At 43.8% G+C, this 25,000-nt stretch overlaps 1 protein-coding gene across 3 annotated transcripts in view; it reads right to left on the reverse strand.

The window, feature by feature from the left end:
* BMPR1B (bone morphogenetic protein receptor type 1B) overlaps positions 1–24,497 on the reverse strand; it is a 137,802-nt gene extending 113,305 nt beyond the window's left edge. Inside the window, exons 1-2 of one of the 3 annotated variants that reach the window (XM_085897057.1) lie at positions 24,423–24,497; positions 19,162–19,258 (exon numbers count right to left, since the gene is read on the reverse strand). The gene's annotated coding sequence lies outside the window, so the exon portion shown is untranslated. Of the gene's footprint in view, positions 1–9,065; positions 9,365–9,668; positions 9,809–19,161; positions 19,259–24,422 lie in introns of those variants that run through there. The other 2 variants (XM_085897058.1, XM_085897056.1) reach the window with 2 other exon arrangements.
* Positions 24,498–25,000: the final 503 nt, after the last annotated feature.

Genomic DNA, 25,000 nt, shown 5'->3' on the forward strand with positions numbered 1-25,000 from the left:
CTCATCTTTTTTTTTCACGACGACGAACAATGAGCGCAATTGGTGTGAACGTGCCACAAAGTACAATGGGTGTGCTCTCTGAAATGCCATCACCATCTCTTTCACCACCCACTTTCTTTCTTATTTCAGGGCACCCCCACCATTCCCACTGAATCTAAGTCTCAGCAGCCGCAGCACAGCTATCCGGACAGGAGGTCAAGGGTCGTCACAGGGCTTGCCAAGAACTTTTCCACATGTGCTCTGAATGTGGACAGGGGATCAGAAAAACACCTTGGAATCCCTAAGGCCTATTAAACAACCGCAACGTTTTTATTATATGATTTGTTGCCACGAGACAGGCATTTTCCTTGGAAATATGTGCCATGCACACCTTGATGTGTCGAACATGCCATTTTTTTTTCAATGTTTCACATTTTGATCGTTTTTTATTAATAATCTGGCCATCCTTAACATTCATATATTCTTGTGTTCTGCCCGAAAGCAGCAGTTTCTTGGCATGTGTTATAATGGGTAGTTTGCCGTTGCCTTCCCAGTAGTTGGGGCAGGAATTTGTATCCATGGTGCTGGTGATAGCTCACCTACTCTTCACGAAGGACAACGTGGCATCTTTAACGTCCACCAACTCATGCCGGCAGACGGGATGTCCAGTTTAACATCCATCCAAGGGATGGCGCACACATTGATGAATCACCCTGCTTGTGAAGCACTGGGAGGACAGTTAGCTGGTTTGGGTTTCAAACCCAGGCTTGATGGCTTGGAGACACATGTGGGTACCTTTCGCCCAACCTCTCAGCACGATCCTCAACGTGAATAAACTTAAACAAGTGCATCGCATGGAGCGATGTCTGCTTTGAGCTGAACAGGTGTGAATCCCACAACACAATGAGGTCATTGCCTTATCCGACAGCATAGTTCCAACAGGATTCCGTTACTGAACTATTGTTCTGTACATTCTGAACATTTTGTTGGAGTTAACAGTAATTAAAAAAAATAATAATTACAAACAAAATTAAACTTTAAAATGATGAACTAAACAAAACATGGCAGGAAAATAATTTGTTGCCCATAACCTTTTGAGCAATGTTGATGTAACGTGTAAGCATCTCATGTTTATCTCTTTCCTTCTCTATTCCATTGGCAGAGCACCTGTGAAATACCCTGCGTAATAGTTGCTGCCAAAGCATTCGAAATTGGTAAAGAACGGCTGTGCAAATAACCTTTTTTTTCTTCCAAACTATACAGACAGACAACCCCAGTGAGTCGCTTAGCATTTCGAAGTGTGGGGAGGGAGACTCACCACACAGCAATGTCCACAAGCAAGTGTAGTACAAAAAAATGTGTACCACACAGTATATGCCCTCCTTTACAAAATACTTCAGAACCAAGAAAATATCCTTGAAAGAAAATGAATAACAAAATCTCTCCAACTTCATATTCCCAGTGCCTGAAGTCATGCTTAATTTTCATTTTTCTACATTTTGTTCAACTCCTTATATGGTATAATTCGAAGTCTGCCCTTAATCTTTGAATACTGAAAATATCACAGTGAAAAAAAATATATATATGTATATATATATATATATATATATATATATATATATATATATATATATATATATATATATATATATATATATATATATATATATATTCCACTTCTGCATCTGCAGCGATGACAACACTGTCAGACACAGACTTATTTCTGTATTATGGGCCATCGAATGACCATGTAATACCACCTGGTCATTAGGGATTTCATAAGTTGGGCAGACCACACCTTGCACAGAAAGCTCTTTGAGTGGTTGATGAGAGAGAGAGAGAGCTCTTTCTGTCACAGACATGGTACTGCAGAGCCCGACTCCTCCATACTTTGACGAACCAATAAACTTTGGGTGTTTGTGAAGGCCCTCGATGGAAGAAACCCACAAATCCAACTCACAGCAAAGGAATCGCATCTGTCCCATGTCGCTGACTGCCCATGACATAGTCACCTGTGGAACAGTACACCCAGAAATTGGTGCACCTCTGACAGGAGGTTAGAACACAACTTACCCAAAAGTGGCGAGATCTTCTCAAAGAGACTGTGACAAAATTATTTGAAAAATAAACACAAAATTTGATTGGCCATCATTTCCTCTGTTTTGGACTTTACCACCAACCATTGAAGCCAATGTCTCAATCTTTAAAGACCACTCAACACTGACCATTGAATGTGCCAATTTTACATTCCCATAGTTTAGCAATGCCATGATTTCAGAATAACAACCTGGGCATGTTTTGATCTAGAACTTTCACAATCTCGTAACACACTACCATACTCATTACAAAGATGTGCTGTGCTCATGCAGGCTTGTCCACACACCTGCCAGCAAAAGGGCCATCATCTTCTTGGCATCTTTTTTGTGGCCAAACTGCCATTCTTTCGGCATGGTTATCCATCGACAGTACAATGGATGGGTCTCAATCTTTTGTTACGGCAGATGACACAAGTATAGTGCTTTTTACAACATGTGAACTCTCCTCTACATTTCCTGGCCTTGGTGCACTACATCTATCATATCTCCAGAAATGATAAACTCCATTGGGCGGAATCAAGTCATGTGACTATGCGCCCACTGTGATCGTATCATATTAGTTGGCAAAAGGCGTAGTCGCTCAAAAGCACACAGGTTTTACAGCGTCACTGCGGTTCCCAGCAGGCGTTCAGGTGTACAAGTAATCTCCAAAGTCGGGCTGGTTTCAAACTTCAACCCAAAATGACAACATTATCTCACAAGTTCGTTCTGGCTCGTAGAAGCTTGGGGAAGCCAAAAGTTTTCCACAAAAGGTTGCGAGTTCAAAAAGCCATTCCATGCTTGTACTGATGTCATACTTAGAGAAAAGATGTCACGAGTTTCTGATTGTGATGATGTTCCTCTTTTCCATTGGCATTGAAAATATAGAGGCAACAGGAGATAGATTCTCCTTTTCTGCAGAAGGAAAAAAAATGCCAGAAACTTTATGGCTGCGATTCTAGCCTCTCATGAGTGAGATTATACTGGATATTCTGGCTTCAAGTCAAGTACGAACCACGCGATGGAACGCAGAATCGCAACATTTTGCACGTGGTAATTCAGCCCAATAAATAAAAGCTTTTTTTTTAGTGCCACCAAGCTAAAAGTCACCTTTCATTTGCAGAGTCGCAGATAGCAAAGGGAACAACAAGCCCATTCATCTGCCGTACATATGCCCCGAGCTAGCCAGCTGGGACACTATGCAGGTGTACGGATTCTCGAGCTCTGAGGACAGACAGGATCAGTGAGCTGCCAGTGACTCTTGACAGCAGGAGTGACTTGGTGACTGCATGGGTGACACAGTATAGCATCGGGGCAGAAAAATATACCAATATTAACTCGCCAACTAAAAACTCCAAAACTCACTTAGAATAGCCTCATTTTAATTATTTGGAAACAACATGTAACTTGGAGCATAACTGAGCACGGGATCCCACAGTTTGGTTCGCGTGCATGGAATCGCCCTTTTTGCATTGAATGCATTTCATCATCGAGTACGTGATGTCACAGACCCTTCCACTCTTAAGCTTTCCTTCTTCTCCACAAGGATGACATACAAACCTGAACTTCGGCGACGGAGGGCTCAGGTCCGTCCATACACCAAATTAAATGGTGCTGACTTAGTCAAACTTGTTAACAGCTGCAAACCACTTTTGTTTCACATCTGATTTCCCTCTACCCAATCCCATGACTGTCTGTAAGTGACATAACACATCGACACAAAAGCAGTGACACATGATGCTCAGGATTGGAAAAACGAAAGGTTGTTTTTGTCTTGCTTAATAACTATCTCACATGACATAGCAAGCATTTTCTGTCATAAAGAGTAACTTATATAAACAAACACCACACTTGTCACATGTTGTTGTCTTTACTTTGGGATAATATATATATATATATATATATATATATATATATATATATATATATTGTGCTGTGGTATTAAAGGTATGATTGTTATTCCCAAACTCTTCAGGGAAATGATGATAGGATCCTGAACATTTCTGAACAGATAATTTACCCTGGACAGGTGGAGGGAGTAGCATTACATTTAATTCAAAAAATAGTCTGCTCTCCGTCTGTCCATCCATCCCACCTGTGGTTTTTCAGACTTATTTCCCATTCCCTTAAACCATGTTCATCTGAAACTTGGTAGATGGCTTTATGATGACAAGCTGCAGAAAAATTTCGAGTTTCAGGTAGTTTTGTCAACTTTTCACAGAGTTATGCCCTTTTAAACTTAGAAAATATCACATCGGAAGGGGACATGTATTGCAAAGCAATTCTCACTCTTGTTAACCATGCATCTCAAAGGATAAGCGTTGGATATTGAATTGGCTGTGTTAGGCCACAGACATTGAATCATGCCTGCCTTCCCCCAATCCCATCACACTCCCTTTCCCACGACAAGTTACAATCGTTTCACAGGTGAAAATACACGTTATTGAATCGCTTGCCATTCCATTGTGGGGTGCTGAAGAGGTAGTTCTCCACTAGTGTATGGATTTGTAATTTAGCCAGGGTACCAACCCACAATGGCTTCCTCTATTTAAAAGTGCCGTTCTTTCTGAAACATTACAAGCAACTGTTGGCAAACAGGAAAGTCAGATTAATGTCTTTTGATGCAGAGTATTCAATGATGCAGTGCCTTGCCTGGGAACCATTTGAGATGACATTTTGCAATTTAACCTTATCCTCCTCCTCGGATCAAACCGAGACGAGAGCTCAACGGTGAGTATATGTAACTAATGTGAAGTGTTCATTAACTTCTATGAATGAGATACTCAAAATTGTCCAAGAAACACCAACGTATATATATATATATATATATAAATATATATATATATATATATATATATATATATATATATATATATATATATATATATATATATATATACATATATACATATATATATATATACATATATACATATATACATATATATATATACATATATATATATATACATATATACATATATATATATATATATATATACATATATACATATATATATATATATATATATATATATATATATATATATATATATATATATATATATATATATATATATATATATATATATATGAGGCGCCGCGAGGAGGAGTGATGTAAGGGACAAATCGGCAATTTTGGAGTCAATGCTATATAGCACTATTTTAACCCTTCCCCTATCATCTGAGCCTCTCATCATCATATCATTAAAAAAATGTCGCTTATATCACTCCTCCTCGCCGGGCCTCATATGTATGTGTATGTATATATATATATATATATATATATATATATATATATATATATATATATATATATATATATATATATATATATATATATATATATATATATATATATCTCAAAAGTGGCGAGTCACTGCCTAATGACATGTACATACATCAAGAGTTAAAGCTGAAACTGATAAAATCCACTGCAATACAATTTATTTTTTATTAGCCTCATCACTTGCTGCTGATGATTGTAAACCAAACAGGCGTAAAGGATAATCTCTAATAATAATAATAATAGTAGTAAGGATAATATCATGTACGAAGCAGTTACAAGGCTACAATCCTGGATGGGTCCAAACTCTGACTCAATAAGTTGGGGCAGGAATTGGTAGGTTTTCCATGGTGATGGGGGGAGCTCGCCAACTCTTAACAAAGGACACCATGGGATCTTTAATGCCCATGAACTAACGCCAGCAGAAGGGATGCCCAGTTTAACGGCGGACCATCCGAGGGATGGCACAGATTGATGAATTGCCCTGTCCTGTGAAACACCAGGATGACAGTTATCACTGGGTCGAGATTTGAACCCAGACTGGACAGCTTAGAGACGAGTGTATGTACCTATATAGGGCCAAGGCCATCCCATCAGTTCTTTAGAATAATATCAATATCAATATATTGAAATAAAGTTAAAGTTCAACTCTATCCCATTTTTCAAACTGCTGTGATAAAGTTGTGCATCCAAACATTTATTTGTTTAATTGATCCACTCATTTGAAATCTCTGCTTGTTGAAAGTATGTCATTGGGGTGGATGGAGAAGGCAGGATCAAAGCCAGAGTTGGGGGGGGTGGGAAAAGGGGGAGGGGGTTGGTGGTGAGAGAATGAATTTAGAGTAAGAGAATCAGTATGAAAAAAAAAGAGTGGAGTGGGTGGTCTCACGATGCCTTGAACACAGGCTGTGGTGACTGGCCAAGGCACCATGGTGATCCTGGGATAAATCAGCAGCACAATGTGACGGCATTCTGTGAAGCCAGGAATTCTGGGAGACCAGCCAATCACCCTCTCTGTTTTTCCATATAGGTCTCTTTCTCAAAAGCAATGCCAGGATGACCTCGTTGAATGGTCAATCTGGCACAGTGAGTCGTGCCAATTTACGGTGGAAAGATTGGCCAAGTAAGACCCGATCTATCCTGGGTGGAGAGTCACTGCATAAACCCTGGATGGGTTTTCTCAGGCAGTTACAGATGCCCACACAAAGTAAAGAAAACGATTCGTCATCATCATGTACCATACCCTACGCAGAGCATTGGTGCTGCCAAAGCTCCAAATCCTGGTTGGATCACCACTTCGGCTCAGGAAGTCAGGGCAGTAATTTGGCTGGGGTGTCGGCAAGAGTTCACCTATACTTCACAAATGACACCATGGGATCATTAGCATCCACCAACTAATGCTGGTAGACAGGACACACATTGATAAAACACCGGGATGACCATTTATAGCTGGGTCCGGATTCAAACCCAGGCTACACAGCTAAGAGGTGATTGTGCCGACCTCTCGGCCATCCTACCAACCAAAGAAAACAATTATTATCCACTGGTATAATGAAACCGGCATCATCTTGAGATTATTCAATAGTAGAAATACTGGGTTCGTTCCTGGTTCAATCATAAACTGCTATCTTGGTGCGTAGCAGGTCGTGGGTTACACGCTACTATTCAGAGGGGAATTAAGCCGGCTGTGCCATCTGCTCTCATCTACTGATAGACGTTAAAGGTATCCACTGATAGACCTCCGGTGTTGTCAAAAAGAGTAAACCATTGTGTGCCAGTGGCCTGGCCAAACTCCACATGCATGCACAAATCTACAGCACCCAGTGACAGGGGGATGACCTGCCCGTGGTTGGTTCTCATCGACACATTCATCCACAGAAGCATTCACGATTTGTGCAGGAGAATGGACTGGAGACAGAGGATGGTCTTGGATGGATGGAGAAAAATCAAATGTATATCATATTCCAAAGTGTACTTATAGATGCCCTGTGTACAAGTGTAAGGCAACTGATCTTGAGATCGAGTATACAAATTTAAGAGTTGAAGAGGCAGGGAATGGTGAAGGCAACAATTTCTTGCTTCAGGTTTAAAGAGTGAACTCGTGTGTCTAAAGAGGGCTGGCAGGATGGCCGAGAGGTACGCACATTCTCCTCTAAGCTATCGAGCCTGGGTTCTAATCCCGACCCAGCTATAAACGGTCATCCTGATGCCTCGCAGGACAGACTGATTAATTGATGTGTCGTCCCTTTGATGAATGTTGAACTGGAATCTCGTCTGCTGGTGGACGTGAAAGATCCCACGGTGCCCCTCGCGAAGAGTAAGCGAGCTATCTCCCGCACCCTGGCCACGATTCCAAATTCTTGCCCCATCTCCTGTTTGGAAGCCAATGGCAAACCACCCAGTGTACTTTTTGCCAAGAAACTGCTTCAGCATCACCCATGCTCTGTAACAGAGTATGGCACATCAGAGTCAGAACACACAGATATGGAGAGGACAGATTTGTCTGAATCCAACAGAGCATTGATAATAATATACAAGATGGTGAAGCAAACAGCTGTGCGTGTACTCATCCATACATGATTCACCTGAAAAGAGCCCTTTATGACCCGAAGTTCGTACCAACGATGTTTGTGGGTCTAAGGCAACTTTGATCCGACACCGACATATCACAAGACACCATGGGTCTTGGACATCTTGTCATCGGACAAACTTGTATAAATGGGATACCGGTTCAATTCGGTATAGTGGTTTTATTGCCCCACATGACGCATGTGTTAATTTCAATCACAATTCAGAGAAAAATGGTGCGACTAGGAATTTCCGCAGCGAAGTGCAAGACCTGCCATGCATGTCACTTACCTGTACGCTTGAATGAGTGTCAAAATGCCGTAATTGTGCCGTGCTCATCTCAATGCAATAATCTTGCATTTCATATAACATTCGTACACTGCAATGTACACCTGGTCGCTTCTGCAAGGTGTGTGTGCCATATCACGTTGCACCGAATGCGGTACCGTGCCTGGACCTGGGAGTGACGACAGCACCCTTAGGCGCTGCGTTTGAAGCGGAACTGCCGGTGGGAGCACACCTGCGTGTAACGACGAGAGATGACACTGGGGCTTCAAAGCACCTCCTCCGGGCATGAGAACTGGAACGAGCACAGAGCCCGGAACACGGTCCTAGCACACCCGGAGCTTGGCCAGACTCGTACCCACAAAGCGCAGCCTATAGACTGCATTCTCTTTTGAAACTCGGCAGGTTCCCTCTCCACCGATATCCCTCTTTCCCGTTTGCATATTTGCTCCTGCATCCCCCTTTTCCACATCCACTCCCCAAAGCGACTTTCACACCTGAAACTTAGCAGAATCATCCGATATTATTGAGCGGATTCATGATGATATGGAGAAGAAGAATGAGCACTCGGACCAATCTCATTGCTTTGGACTGGTTTGGAGAGATCAGCTGGAATCGTTGCTGGCTCGTAGCAGTATATAATTATAATTGGATCCCAAGTAGCCAAGAGCGCAGGACTGATTCTGGCGAGACAGTCTGCCAGCTGCAGCGACAGTCAGCCAGATTCGCTCCGACGTCATTGTCTACCTGGGATACATCTTAAAGCTCCACATCACAGTTGAGCTTTCTTCAGCACGGGATCGAGTACTTTCCTTGATCTGTGCATCGTTGGTGGAATTGGCTCCGTGTGAATATAAGGTGCAGTAGCATACCTGTATGAGAAGAACGAGACGATGCTGCAAGTTGCGTGTGTCCAACTACGCGAAGCCGCTCCGTCCTTTGCACATGCTGCTCGAACGTGTGCGAAGGATTCCAGGTACATGAAATGTGTGCTTCCTCGCTCACTTTCACCAACTCGACCCTCTTTCTCGCCAAAAGTCTCTCGGTGCGCCTGTCTGAGCATTTGCTCGACTGACTTGCAAACTGCCAAGCACGCTCGCTCTCCTTTCACTCCCGCCCTCCTTCCTTCCACAGTCTCCCCACCCCCTCCAAGCCGCTCTCCCGAGACTCCATGGCTTCACCCTCTCCCTCAACCTCTCCCCCATCACAACGGCTCCCCCGTGGGGCGGGCCTCGTCATCGGCTGATTGATTTGCTATGGACTGGAGTAGCGGCTAGGAATGTGCTACGACCAAACCTCATTACACCCTCCACTCTCAATCCATTCGGGTCCATCGGCGGCTCCTCCACCGGCGCACTCGACGGACGCATTTCGAAAGATCCCCCAAAGCTCATTCCTCCCTTAAAAAGCCTGCACATCAATGGATTCAGAATATCAAATATAACTATATACATATATGTATGTAGATGACGTACCGAGAGATGGCTGTGAAAACGACGCATCTTCGAAGAAAATTGCCTCAGCACTGATAATGGACGATAATTCCGAAGAGCCCGGTGGTGGAAACGGTGCGCTCACATCAGTTCGAGTGAGTTTGAGACTCGCCACGTCAGGACAAAGCCATCGCGGGCGATCATTGCCAAAGTGGACCCTCGGGAGGTTCCAATCACACTCACAACAGCAAGAACAGCCCCTGGAAGAGATTGACTCCCCTTATCTTTGTCGCTGGCACTGAACAAGAATAAAAACGACAAAATACTGAAATGATGATCGTTTGATTGTCTATATATATGTTGCCATATAAAGCAGTGACCGTTAGTATCATGCATACATCGATGGTGTCAGACTGGCATTGCATGTTAGGAGAGTCGGTGTGCACTAACAGTTCTGTGCACCTTTTGGACTATGTTGATCAGCACAGTCCAAAGAATATACTTCATAATTGATAAATGCTTTATTATGCTGAGTTTTGCCCTGGTTTGGAGGTAGGAGGCCATTAGGTCCATCGAAGCATGCTCCATTATCACCAACGTATGATCGCTGTTCTGTGCTCCATCCTTTTTAAACGCTGAGTGTCAAGCAAGTAAGCAAGCAGCACGTACCATTTTTGATGTCTTTGGTATGACTCGGTCGGGATTCGAAACACCAACCTCATGCTCCCAGACTCCGTTACACCACAAAGGCTGGTTAAAACTAACCCTGGGATATGATTTTCTTGGATGTCGATATGAGGACAATAATTCAGTGCAAAAAAATGTCCTAAATTATATGAGGAAGAGCTATGTCATACTTGCCTGGAGTTAGCTCAATGGTTTAGGTGGCTGGCTTAAGATCATAGGGTCTTGAATTTGAGCACCAGGTGGGTTGACTCAGCCTATCATCCTTCCGAGGTCAGAAAAATGAGTAACAGCTTACTGGGGTAATAAGACGTTCGAGTCGAGGTCAGGCATGGGAGTATGCGCCGGAGCAGCGCGTTGCTGCGTCCACTTTCCGCCGGTATTCCAAGGGCCTCCGTCTGACCATCCCCCAGGCAGATGGCTGGCCCATCGCCATCTCTTTGACATGCTGATCAACTCACTGCAACTATGAGGCATGTGGTCGGCCCATTGGACTCCGACACTCATGAGACTCCCTCGGTGAGAGAATCTGCTGAGCAGGATCAACGTCAGGAAAACAAGCCACATATCCACACAGCCGCAGCTGACACTGACGGACTATGCAGGTAACAAATCTCATTTGAGTCTCTCTCAGCAACCACTTGTTGGACACAAAGTCCGACCAGCGATAGCCAAGGATTCTCCGAAGAGACCTGGTACCAAAGGAATTAAGTCTCCATCTCAGATCCCTGGTCGGAGTCCAAGTCTCATATCCATAGAGCAAGACTGGAAGCACCAAGGACCTGAAGACTCATACTTTTGTCCTCCGGCACAGGTACCAACAGTGCCACACACCATGATCCAGTGAATCCATGACTCCACAGGCCGGATCAAGACGTCTATTCTTCTTCTTCTTCTTCTTCTTTCAGCGAGCTCCCGTTAGGGGTCGCCACAGCAGATCAACCATCTACATTTCGCTAACCCGGGCCTCGACTGATCCGGTATGGAAATTCGTTTTGTTGTCTGCATAATGATTTGGCAGAGGTTTTAACACCGGATGCCCTTCCTGACGCAACCCTGGTCGCCTCTTACGACACACAAGGATATGGTACACCTATTCTAACTGGGGTATACACCGGCCCAGTACACTGGTACTCATTTCGCCGACCTCGGAAGGATGGCAGGCTGAGTCAACCCCCTGGTGTTTTCGACTTGGTGTGTATATATATGTATATGTATATGTATATATATATATATATATATATATATATATATATATATATATATATATATATATATATATATATATATATATATATAAATTCAGTGTCCCAATGGGGCTTGAACTCAGGACCTTTTGGGTCCCAAGCCACTGCCCTAACCACTGCGCCAACACCAGGCTGATCAAGACTTCTATTGACCTTTGGCTAACAGCCAGCAGAGACATGAATATCACTGTCAAGGTAAATGAATCTCTCCGTGACCTCAACATCCTCAACACAAACAGGTGGGGACAAGATAGCAGCATCCAAGAGGTCATTGAAAGCCTGGATCTTAGTTTTGACCCAAGAAACCCGTAATCCCAGCGGCTCCGACTCCTCATTCAGCACCCCAAAGGCCCCAAAAGGATATCCAGAGACACCACAAAGATGACTGCATCATCTGCGAAATCAAGGTCAGAGATCTTGATGTTCCCAAATGATAAACTGCAGCTTGATCTCTCTGACATCCTCCCAGAATCCAGTCAATCCAAGTGCTTTAAAGTGTGGGGAGCCAGAACACACCCATGACAAACTCCAGTAACAACTGGAAATAAATCGGAGATGGTATCACCACATCTCAGAGTTCTCAGTACCAGAGTATAGTTCAGACATCAGATTGATAAGTTTTGGTGGCACCACATGAAGACCAAGAATCCTTCAGAGGGCATCCTGATTCATTGAATTGAACGCTTTGCAGAGATCAACAAAGGCTGCAAGCAGTCCCTGCCAAAACTCTCGTCTGTGTTCAGTGCGGACCCGAAGAGCAAGGATATGGTCAATCGTTGACCTCTTTGGTGTAAAACCTGACTGCTCTAGGCGCTGGTGCTCAAGCAGATGGTGGCGACCCCTACCAATAATTATCCGAGCAAAGACCTTGCCCGGCAACGAGAGCAAGGTCACCCCTCGGTAGTTGTTGCAGTCCTGGCAATCACCCTTCCCTTTCCAGAGAGGAACAAGGCCCCTCTTCCAATCAGTTGGGATGATGCCTGTGTTTCAGGCAGAGCACAGAACTGCATGCAACGACACGAGTGCAGCATTTCCACCAGCCTTGAGAAGTTCATCGTGGATGCCAAAAATCCCAGGAGATTTATCCCATTTCAACCGGTTCACCGCAGCCTGTGTTTCCACAAATGAAGGTGGATCACAGGTGATTGGAGGGTCAGCCTTAGGGATCATCACACCCCTGATATCCAACTCAACAACTGGGAGGTCAGCCTTGTACAGCTGCCCAAAGTAACCGGCCCAGCAGGCCTTCACTTTGGACTCCTCTGTCAAGAGTCCATCACCCTCGCTCTGATTGCAGCACACCGAGGGATGTGCTTGGAGGAACACAATGCGTGAATTTCCCTGAAAGCGGGATGAGAATCATTTGACCACAGGTGATGCTCTACCCCCTCACAGATTCCTCGCACATAGGCCTCCTTGTCCAGCCTCAGTGCACGTACAGTTTTACGCCTCAACTCCCTGAACAGCTCAGCTCTGCCATTAAGCCTGGCCCTACGACTCTGGTCAATGGTATCTGTTTCCATTGAGACACAAAATTCTTCGCCCCACTGTGAATTCCAAGACCTCCACCGGCAACATCAAGGATGGTGGTCTTGAAGGCACTCCACAACTCTTCAGGATTCCCCAAAGCACAAAGACCCACAAATCCCCACTCAGCCTGTTCACAAACTCCTCAGCTGCCCTCTCATCCTTGAGTTTGCAAACATCCAGCCGAGGCTGGGATGGTACCATTCTTCTGGAAGTAAGCTGCAACTTCAGAGTTGCAACAACAACAGCAACAACAACAAGTCTGTGGACGGTATTGAGAAACTCAACACTATGGTGGACCCTGCACTTCTGGATCTTCCTCCAGCGACCATCAACAAGCACATGGTCAATCCCCTTTTCCACACCATCATCGTTGGAATACCAAATTCAGTGATGAGCCTGTAGGTGCTGAAACCATGAACCAGCCACCCTATGACCATGACTTCTTGCAACGTCAAGGAACTTAGTGATAATCTGGTTCACAGTTCCATGGGGACCAACACATGTCTCATAACCATCCCTATCAGTTCCAGTTGATGCATTGAAATCCCCAAAGACTGGAAGAGAATCTCGCCTGGGGCAGTGATCAACCACAGACACGAGCCTGGCATAGAACGCATCCTTCATGGTGCGTCAACTTGCCTCAGTCAGAGCATTTACAGAGACGAGGGAAATGACACTGAATGAGTGATGAATCCTCAGTCTCATAATACGATCGTTAACTGGTGTTACTTCAATTATCATTGGAATCAGTTTATTGGACATGGCTACAGCAACTCCTTGGGCATACTAACCCTCAGAGCGACCAGACCAATAGTAGTTGTTACCAGCCGCCATGATCTCGCAACTGTCCGGTCTCTGAACCTCAGAGAGTGCTGCAATACCGATGCTCAAGCACTTGAGCTCAGATGATAACAGACAGTTGATCATCCTCTCTGAGGGATGGGACATTCCAGGCACCCACGGAGAAGGGACTGCCTCAGGTTAACCCAAGTAGACCGCCATTTGGTGCACGACATCTTAGCACCACTCTGACACACTACCGCTATCCAACCCAGAAAGGTTGCCCCGTGTTTTTCCTTCTATTTGAGTACCTTGTGTCGCAATCCTGGCTTGTACTCCTTAATCAACTGAAACTGCCTCGGCAGCCCTATACACCTCATGGCATGAAAGGTATGGATATTATTACGGTTTCAAGGATAAGTCTACACCCCCTTTCCAAATTTTCACCTTTTGTTGCCTCATAGCTTGGAATTAAATTGCATTAAATCAGACTTTTTCCACCTTTATTCACATATCGTAACCCACAACTTCCAAGTGAAAAACAAATTCTACAAATGTCAGAAAATGTCCCTAAACAGCCGAGGAAGGCACATTTATACTTACTGTATATATCATACCCCTCCGGGTTAAAGGTCAAGATCAAATGGCAGTCTGAAAAAAAAATAATGCGTTTCTATGCCTCCGGTGACGAAGTCACTTTTTCGGGTTGTATTGTGGTATTGTTTTTGGATTGTCCGTCCGTACATACGTACATACAGTATATACGTCTGTCCGTCTGTCCATGCTAATTTTCTGTTTTCTCTGCAACTGCTTATCCAATTGACAATTTTCACCATAGGTGTGACTACTCATGCAAAATGTTTTTATGATAATTATGACATCATAGATCACTTGGTGTGGCAGCCATGTTGGAAGAAAGGAAAAAATTTGGACCTCTGTATCTCTGAAACTGTGACATGGAAAAAATTGAAACTTGGCACATGTGAAGTACTCTCAAAGGGAAATAAGTGTGATTGTTTGATGATGTCATCAGTGGTTTCGTGATGACGTCATAATTGCATACATCAAACGCTTTATCGGATCAGTATGAATTTTTTTTGATGGTCATCTAGGGCTAAATTGTAATTGGGAAAAAAAAAAACTTGATGATGTCACCTGTCAAGTGGTTCGACAGCCATCTTGTTTTTAACATAAAACTTTCAAAAATCTTCTTCTACAAAACGGCTGAACAAATAAAGGCGAAACTTTACAGGTATGATGACCTATCCATGAAAAAAAAAGTTCTCAAACTATGTCATCGGCCACATGGCTTGGCAGCCATATTGGATTTACCCTCAAACCTATAAAAATCATCTTCTCCAGAATGGCTTTACAGATGGAGAGGAAACTTCATCCACAATTTCCCCAATCCTTGGGAATACCAGGATGTTCAAAACTAATTAATAGGTCACATGGTCTGGCAGCTATATTGGATTGAACAAAAATCTTTGAAAAAAATCTCTCTTGAACTGCTTTATCAGTCGAGATGAAACGCCACAGTTATGATATATTAGTCATGGGGAATATGTATTTTAAATTTCAACTTGATCGGATGCATGGTCTGGCAGCCAGAATTATTTAATATTTTGAATATGGGCTTTGGGATTTAAATCAAACTTGGTACAAGTATTATAATGATGTAACAATGTGGGTGGAGGCATGTCTGGTGACGTCGTGATGTCGAAGAGTACCCTTCTAGTTTGTGATCACTCAATTTTGCCAAAAAAAAAAAGAAAAAAAAAGAAGCTTATCCAATAGAATCTCAAAAACTGGTGGGCCTTCCAAGATGTTCTTGCATCATAATAGTATACCTGCACTGAAGTTGTGCACCTGATATTTAATTAGTGTCCTTGACCTACTTTTTTCGGATTGACCTAATTTTTTTTTATAATTTAAGACACCTTTTTTCAATCATCACTTGAATAATTTTCCTCTAATTTGATGAGTTTTATGGATAGATTGTAATGATCTTTTTAAAATTATGTTTAGTTTTATGGATGGATTGTAGTTGAGGGCGCATTTTCTAAATTTACTATCCCCAAATATTGAAGATCAAGGTCATATGGCGGTGTGAAAAAAATATGGCCATCATTGGATCGTGGGTGCCGGAGGAGGCTTACCCTTACAAAAGCGATCACTTTGTGATTGCAGATATCAAGTTGTATTCTGTTGCAGATAAATAGGATATTCTAATCCGCCATCAAACTTTCCTGCAGGAACCTCATACAGATTGAAGAGCCGGAGGTGTGTTTTTAATCTCCCATGTTAGAAGGGCACTTCTTCTTCTTGCGTATGGCAGCTTAGCTGCTGGGGTAGCTATCATTTATTGGAAGCGTGACTGTCTCACTGATGCAGTGCCCCTCTACCAGTACACAATAGTACTCATTTCGCCAACCTTGGAAGGATGTCACGGTGAGTGAACCCCCTGGTGTATTAATTCAGCGGCCAACGGGGCTTGAACTCAGGACCCTAGGATCCCAAGCCGCCACCCTGACCACTGAGCCAACACCAGGCTAGAAGGGCACTGACTTCCCCAATCTGTGTAATGTGAATCAAATAGCTGATGAAAACCCCCGATCTGCCATCTTGCCCATCCTCCTCTACTTGTACCACTCCTCTAATCCCAAGTACTTGTCAGATTGGCCAAAACTTCAAGAGGAAGTATGGTTCAAGTCTTTCATGAACTGAAGGACCTTCAGTTAGTTATAATTAGGCCTGATCTCCAAGATGGCAGATCAAATCAACTCAAATAATTATTTGAGTGGAGCTGATTCATGCAAGGATTTTGAACTTGGCCAGGGTGTCGGAGAAAACTTGCACTTTGTGAAAGACACTGTAGAGAGATATTCAATATCCACCAACTTCTTGTTGTTTAGTACGCAGCCTGTGGCTGCTGGTTGCATCATTTCTGGAAGTGCAGCTCGGCTGCTGATGCCCCTGTTTCCAGTGAGCTGGTACTCATTTTGCCGACCTTGGAAGGATGACAGGCTGAGTCAACCTGGTGTTATTTCAACAACACGACAGGGGCTCAAACTCAAGACCCTAAAATCTTAAGCCAGCCACCTTAACAATTAAGCCAACACCAGGCTTACCCGCCAACTAATAATACAAGACGGGACACCAAACTTAAGGTCCGCATCCAAGGATCAGCACACTTTGTGATGCAAAGCCTCGGCTGTGAAGGCACATTCCAGAAGTTTATATGGTCGGGTTGGGAATCTAACCCAGACGAGACATGATGACACAGGCAAGTGCACCATACTCAATTGAGTTCAGTGGCTGGTTATAATGACTAATCAAAGCGATCGGTCTTTATTGGCCATTTTTAACTCCCCTCCTCTCCAATGTCTGGGGTAACAAATTACCATCCACGTGTTAGCACCAAAACTGTTCTCATGACAAGGTGGGTTTCAGGAGAATCAATATTCTATTTAACATCTGTATTCACATAAAATGCTGGAATCCCAGAGTGCACAAAACACAATCAATCAATTTGAGATTTTGTCAAAAAGAAAACTCAGAAAGTTCAACGTTTCATCCATATAGTGATCTTCAACGGAGACTACGCAGCCCTTTGTGTTGTGCAGCAAATATATCCCTCTCATCGTGGTGTTCAGTGTTGACAATGGTTACCTGGGTTTCATGGTCTATATTGCAAAGCTCGGAGCTGCCATATTGCTGTTCCTTCACTACCACCAATACTACCACTACTCCCTGTGTTGCTTTTTCATATTACAAGCCAATGAAGGCAACGTATGGCTACCTTCATGGGAATATTGGGATACTAAGTTCCATTTGTTGCTTAATGATAATTCTTTTTCATTTCATTTAATAACTCCAATCGTCAGCAAGGTCAAGGAACCCTTCATTGCAGCTGATATCAAATCCTTCCTTTGCTCCAACGGCCTGGTCTCAGATCATCAACTCTGCTTATGGAATCCAAGGTCACCTCCTCTCATGGATTACTGACTTCCTCCACCACTGTAGTCAGCATGTAGCTCTCAATGGGATCTTCTCATCTCCTCTCCCTATCAAGGCTGGAGTGCCCCAAGGCAGTGTCTTGGTCCCAGTCTTGATCCTAATCCTCATCAAGGATCTCTCTCATTCCCTGAAAAATCCTGCCATCTCTTTGCGAATGAGTCCACTCTCTGCCGCAGCATCTCTTATCCTTCAGACAGGCAGGCAGCAGCCTCTTCCCTCTCTGCAGACCTTGATAGAATCAGGATCTGGTCAAACACTTGGAATGTCTTTCAACCCCAACAAAACCCACACACTCACCCTGTCTTTCCAAAAGGACCATCTGGCAAACTCTCCCATTAAAATCCAAAACAAACTACTCGAAAAGGTTAAGTCACTCAAACTTTTGGGCCTCACCATCAGCCACGATCTTTCTTGGGCAGACCATATTTCCAAGATGGCAGATCTTTCTTGGTCAGACCATATTTTAAAGATGGCCTCCAAAACCAGCCATCGACTGGGCATCTTTCATCATGCAAGGTCTTTCCTTGGCCAATCTGAACTTGTGACAACCTTGAAGGCCTTCATTCGCAGCTTGGAGTATTGCTCTCCAGTTTGGGTTGGCGCTCCTGCCTCACACCTTACTCTTCTCGATACCGTGGAAAGCAAGGCCCTCAAAATCAATGTGATCTCCCGCGATGAAGCCGAGTGTCTCCGCCTGTTACTCACATCACATGCTGGTTGGTGACCTCTCTTTATTCTACCACCCCCTTGTTGGCCTTGCACCCTCTGCCCTCTCTTGGCTCTGTCTCTCCCAGGTTTCTGCAGGGCACACACAGTCTGCAGGTAACCCTCTTCTTATTAAACTCTCAAAATCCAGGCTTACTCATGCTCACCTTCACTCATTTGTTCCTCTTTTCTCTCGCCTTTAGAACCAACGTCTCCAGTATGTTCAGTCCTGTTCATCCCTCCAGGACTTCAAGACAGCTGGTTACCACTATTTCAGGTCATCCCCCAACCAAGCTCATGATCTTTTCAACTCCAAATGATCAATGATAAAATAAAATGTAGTTTTATGTTCTTTGAAGCATTTTCTGGTATTTTTTTACTGTCCATAATGGTGTCAATAAACCTTATCTTTGTCGACTACGACACAACATCTCGAACTGCATCAATGTCGGTCGAGAGTAAAGCTTAACCCAAGGCTTTCACGAACTGGCTGACTCGACCTGACGTTCGACTGAAGATGATTTGGGAATGGTAATTGGAATTTGTCCAGGGTGCTTGCGGTAACTCACCTACTCATCCCGAAACACACTGCAGGATCTTTGACGTCCTCCAACAACCAGTGCTTTCAGATCGGCGGCGATGAACAGCACACATTGCTGAATCGCCCTGCACACAAAACACCAGGATGATGGTTCATAGCTGTGTTGAGGCAAGTGTGCATACCCCAAAGCTATAATGCCAGCCCTCTTAAAATTAAATTAAAACATACCATACTCATTACCTTATATAGTGATCAAATCAAGTTAAAACACTTTCGGTATATCCTGTGGCCTGTCTTGCGTTTAACTTGTGACTGACATGCACCGGTAGTCATACAATCACTTTGTGATACTTTTCGACATTGACCAAGCTGTCTTGGTGATTGACAAATGATCCAGCTTTATGGCACAAAGCCATTTTTGCTCAACTGCAGTCACTCAGCCTGCTGTTTTGGAAATAAAGGGTGGGAAGGCACTCAGCATTCTTGGCACAAGTGCTGCACGTGCATTACATTGTCCACTACCCGCAGCAACACTATCCTCAAGTCTGATCGATCACATAATATCTGGAAATCCTTGCACATCATTCTCATCTCATCGCGTTAAATGTTTAAAGCATGTCATTGCGCATTGCTCACCATCAGCTTGTACTGGTGATTTAACATTCAAAATTGAAATTATCACATGATGTGAAATGCATTTTGGTGAAGGATGCATTTGAAAATCGATGCGATTGAGGTTGTGCAAGGTCGGATGAAAAATATGAGGTCATGAACCCTTTCCTTCTGAGTGACTCAATATGTCCACCTCTTTTGAGCGGTGTTCGACTTGTGTGTTGTTTGTAACATCGACTAGGTCATTTGATCTTTGCAGGTCTGAGATGACGACCAAAGCCCATAATCTGATGTTAACATCACGAGGCTTTGGTTTTTCGGCTGAAAAGGCAGTTTGAGCATTTGTTTTATCATCGAGAGTGCAAACGTTTACCATTGTACTTGATGTTTGTCTATAAATTGTATTGTCCTGTCGAATGTCCTTTGTGATACTGGTGTAAAAATGTAAGTTAAATTCAATTATCCATTATTTGTTTGCTATGTTTGGTAGAAAAAGGTGTTTGACACATTGTTGTTCCTCCAGAGTGTGACACACACACACACACTCACACAACTTTTGTGCAGGAGGAGGCCATTCGGCCCATCATGGCTGCGCTGCACCAACCTCAGTATCGTCACCCATCCACACATAAGCTACCTATGATACAGTTCTGCCGATATAGTGTAGTAGATAGTAGAAAAATCGTGAAAATTAAGATACAAGCATCAAATTTGTCATTTCTGTTCTGCAGGGCTTTCTGATCAAATCTGCCTGATTGGCCATTTGAAAATCCAAATTTTGAAAAATTTGAAAAAAAAAAAAAAAAATAACTTCAAAAGAATTTGAAGTCACAGCTGGCTGAAATTCTTGAAGCGCAAGTGAACATCCCAGACAGAGAACCAAGGGGAGATGCCGTCATCATTGATGGCTCAGCACTTATCAATGCCCTAGCTCCACGCACTTCAAAGATATTTGATGACTATGCTAAAGAAGACATCATCCCAAAGGTGGAATCCTAATGTGCCAGGTACGAGAGGGTGGACGTAGTGTTTGATGTGTACAAGAAGTCAAGTCTGAAGTCTGAGGCAAGGTTGAAAAGGGGGCAAGGAATCAGAAGAAGAGTGACAGGAACCAGTAAGACCCCAAGTAACTGGAGAAGCTTTCTTCGAGATGACAGCAACAAGACTGAGCTGTTTCACTTCCTTGCGGAAAAGATGTGTGAAGCACAGACGACAAGCACAGTCATTGTCACAAAAGGAGAAGATGCCATTAGCAACACAAGGAAGTCACTGGATGCTGTGTCTCCATGTTGTCATGAAGAAGCTGACACTCGAATGTTTGTACACGCCAGGGATGCAACGACGGATGGTAGCAAGTCCATTATCATGGAGGCTAATGACACGGACGTACTAGTCATAGCAATATCTGTACTGCCATCCTTACAGGAACTAGGTCTTGAGAACATGTGGATTGCCTTTGGCCAAGGAGCCAAGGTGCGATGGATTCCAGTCCATGAGGTAGTTTCTGCAAGAGGGCCTGAGAAAGCTGGAGGAATCCCATACTTCCATGCGTTCACTGGATGTGATGTCGTGTTTGCCTTCCGCGGTAAAGGGAAGAAAACTGCATGGCAGACTTGGAACGTCTTTGATGATGTTTCTGAAACATTCACCAATCTCAGCCAGCATCCAACATTGATTCGTGATCTTGACTTTTTTTGAAGTTTTTTTTTTCTTCAAATATTTCAAAATTTGGATTTTCAAATGGCCAATCAGGCAGATTTGATTAGAATCCCCTGGAGAATAAATGTGCCAAATTTGATGCTTGTATCATCATTTGCACGATTCCTCTCAATAATTGCTGTTATCTGCCCCACGAATACCCCCATACCCCTCTGTCTCTAATACATCCAGTACCTATCCAAATCCCACTTAAATGTATCCATCCTCCACTATTGTCAAGTGCTGCAAGAGTGTTAGGTTGAGGATTTTTGTGTAATTTAGCATTGAGGCATGGTTTTAAATACTACATGAGACAGGCAGGGATGTAGAAGCCAAACTAGTGTAATCCGGTTCAAATCAAGACCAACTACACTCAGCCTCCATTAGTTTCCTTTGAAAGCACAACCTTGGAGCATGTTATAAGAATGAGGTAATTTGGAAGTCCGAGCCCTAAAACTACTTTCCAGAAGAACAATGAGATGAAACCCAATGGCCAGGTCAATGTTGAGCAAATTGACAATGAAATGAATCAGAAAGTTGATCAGAATAGGGTAATCACGATGGACAGCCAGGAGAAGCTAACATTTCGATAGAGGATGGGTTATTGCCCAAAATGTCAGCTTCTCCTTGCTTCCCACAGCAGTTGGCATACTTCGCTCAATGTTCTGTTGATTCCATCCATGGTTTTACCTCGCTGCCAATATATAATGGCACTTGCGTTCATAAAGACGAGTTCTCCATTCTAATGGACAATGACACTGATCATCCTGGCACTCAGGAAGTTCTGGAAATGAGTCATTATTAGGGCACTGCAGTCACAGACATTGGTAGTTGTTGGAGGCAGATGTACTTTTGAAAGTTTGGTACCATCAGAAACTTGGTGTTGCCAAGCAGAGAGAGAAAGGAGTCAGGTGATAGAGTTTTTGGACCTGTATGACCATGATGGAGGAAGGATCGAGTGTGGCTCACCTTGTTGGAATGATACCGGCAGCGATAGGATCCAAGTGGTCTTGTCCTCTGTTGTTCTACTGCAGCAGTTCAGCTCATTGAATCTATCCCAGTTCTGACGCTCATGATTGACATATTTTCACCTGCAGCAGACATGCTCTGCCATCATTCAGACGTGGCCTTTGCCACTGCTATTGGCTGCATACCTCAATGCCAACAGTAACAATTGGTTCTTCTTCTCCCTCCACTCCTGTGCAAATCTCCAGAATCCAGGACTGTTTAGTTTCCATGCAACATGTCATATTCATCAAAAACTCTAGGGGCTAGCTTCCAGTCCTGTAAGTTTAAGGGCTGTTATTACATAAGGTGTTGGATAAGGTGATGGTGAGATTACTTTTTATTGTCACATAAGGTGTTGTGCCATATCGTGATTATTTTGTTGGTAATAAAGCCATTTGTTTTTGTTCTCAGAGCATCGTCAAGAAGCGTGGTCTGTTGTCCTTGTGCTTTGTGGGTCTCCAAATGACTCGGTAAAGAAAGCTATTAATTGGATCCGTGCTTGAGGGGCGTGGTGTAGCTGCACCGTGCCCTCCTTTGGGCCAGCCGTGGCTTCGCCTTGCAGGTCTCGTGGGACACCTCGACCCCCACCCCCTCGCCCAATCACATGGCAATGCATTGTGCCGGAAAACCAAGGTATTCCGGATATTTTGTTGAAATTGTCTCTTTCAAAGAATTCGAAATATTCAGAAAAAGAGGGAAAATATGTGTATTGTTGCATGTTATAAAAAGAGTTACAATGACTATGGGTCGATATATTGTGTACACAATTCAGGTTCATGGAATAGTGAGAAAGAGAGGGCAAAAAGGGAACACTTATAACTCATGACAATGGGGGCATTTGGACTCACCAAGCAAGGAAATGATTGAACATGAAAGATGAGAGACAGAGTGAGAGTGAGAGTGAGAGTGAGAGTGAGAGTGAGAGTGAGAGTGAGAGTGAGAGTGAGAGTGAGAGTGAGAGTGAGAGAGAGTGTGAGAGAGTGTGAGAGAGTGTGAGAGAGTGTGAGAGAGTGTGAGAGAGTGTGAGAGAGTGTGAGAGAGTGTGAGAGAGTGTGAGAGAGTGAGAGAGTGAGAGAGTGAGAGAGTGAGAGAGTGAGAGAGTGAGAGAGTGAGAGAGTGAGAGAGTGAGAGAGTGAGAGAGTGAGAGAGTGAGAGAGTGAGAGAGTGAGAGAGTGAGAGAGTGAGAGAGTGAGAGAGTGAGAGAGTGAGAGAGTGAGAGAGAGTGTGAGAGTGTGAGAGTGTGAGAGTGTGAGAGTGTGAGAGTGTGAGAGTGTGAGAGTGTGAGAGTGTGAGAGTGTGAGAGAGTGAGAGTGTGAGAGAGTGAGAGAGAGTGTGAGAGTGTGAGAGTGTGAGAGTGTGAGAGTGTGAGAGTGTGAGAGTGTGAGAGTGTGAGAGTGTGAGAGTGTGAGAGTGAGAGAGTGAGAGAGTGAGAGAGTGAGAGAGAGTGTGAGAGTGTGAGAGTGTGAGAGTGTGAGAGTGTGAGAGAGAGTGAGAGTGTGAGAGTGTGAGAGTGTGAGAGTGTGAGAGAGTGTGAGAGAGTGTGAGAGTGTGGGAGTGTGACAGTGTGAGAGAGAGAGAGAGAGTGTGAGAGAGAGAGAGAGAGAGAGAGAGAGAGAGAGAGAGTGTGAGAGTGTGAGAGTGTGAGAGTGTGAGAGTGTGAGAGTGTGAGAGAGAGAGAGAGAGAGAGAGAGAGAGAGAGAGAGAGAGAGCGAGAGAGAGAGCGAGCGCGAGAGAGGGAGAGAGCGAGCGCGAGAGAAAGAGAGAGAGAGAGAGAGAGAGAGAGAGAGAGGGAGAGAGGGAGAGAGAGAGAGAGCGAGAGAGGGAGAGAGGGAGAGAGAGAGAGAGAGAGAGAGAGAGAGAGAGAGAGAGAGAGAGAGAGAGAGAGCGAGAGAGCGAGAGAGCGAGAGAGAGAGAGACAGAGGGGCAAAGCGAGGAAGCTACCATTGTACCATTTTATCTCACTACATGTACCATTTTTAAGGTCTTGGGTACGACCTGGCCGGGGTTTGAACCACAGACGTCGCAGACTCAGAGCGGACGCTCTAACCATGTCAGAGAAGAGTAACCTGCAAGTCAGAGGATTAGGTTAGCTATTTCGGGTTCATGGGGGTAGAGAAGTCAGTCTGTAGTTAAATTAGTATGGCTGAGTGGTCTATAAGGTGCTGCATGAGAGTGACGATCTCTTCTGATGATGTGAATTGGGATTCCACTTCTTACAGGATTCCTTCCAATCGAGAGCAACAATAACCAAGTAATTTAATGTGAGAGAAGATTCAGTAAAAAAAAACAAAAAAACAAAGGTCTTCTGGCATCACACGCTATACAACAATCAGGCATAGCAGGAAAACAAACAAAGGTGATTAGTTTTTTTTTTTGTATAATGGCTCATCACATATTAATGTATATCATATGTAAAAATTATTAACTCTTAATAAATAAAATACAATTAATTACAGAAGTTTTGCAACACGAAAACTTTGTTCAAGGTTCCGATCATGACCGGTCTAAGCACATCCCTTTTCCCCTATGCTTCCTTTTCCCCCTTTTAC

Source organism: Eptatretus burgeri, chromosome 10, assembly GCF_056783735.1.
Source record: "Eptatretus burgeri isolate ZD-2024b chromosome 10, Ebu_testis_v1, whole genome shotgun sequence".
NCBI lineage: Eukaryota > Metazoa > Chordata > Myxini > Myxiniformes > Myxinidae > Eptatretus > Eptatretus burgeri.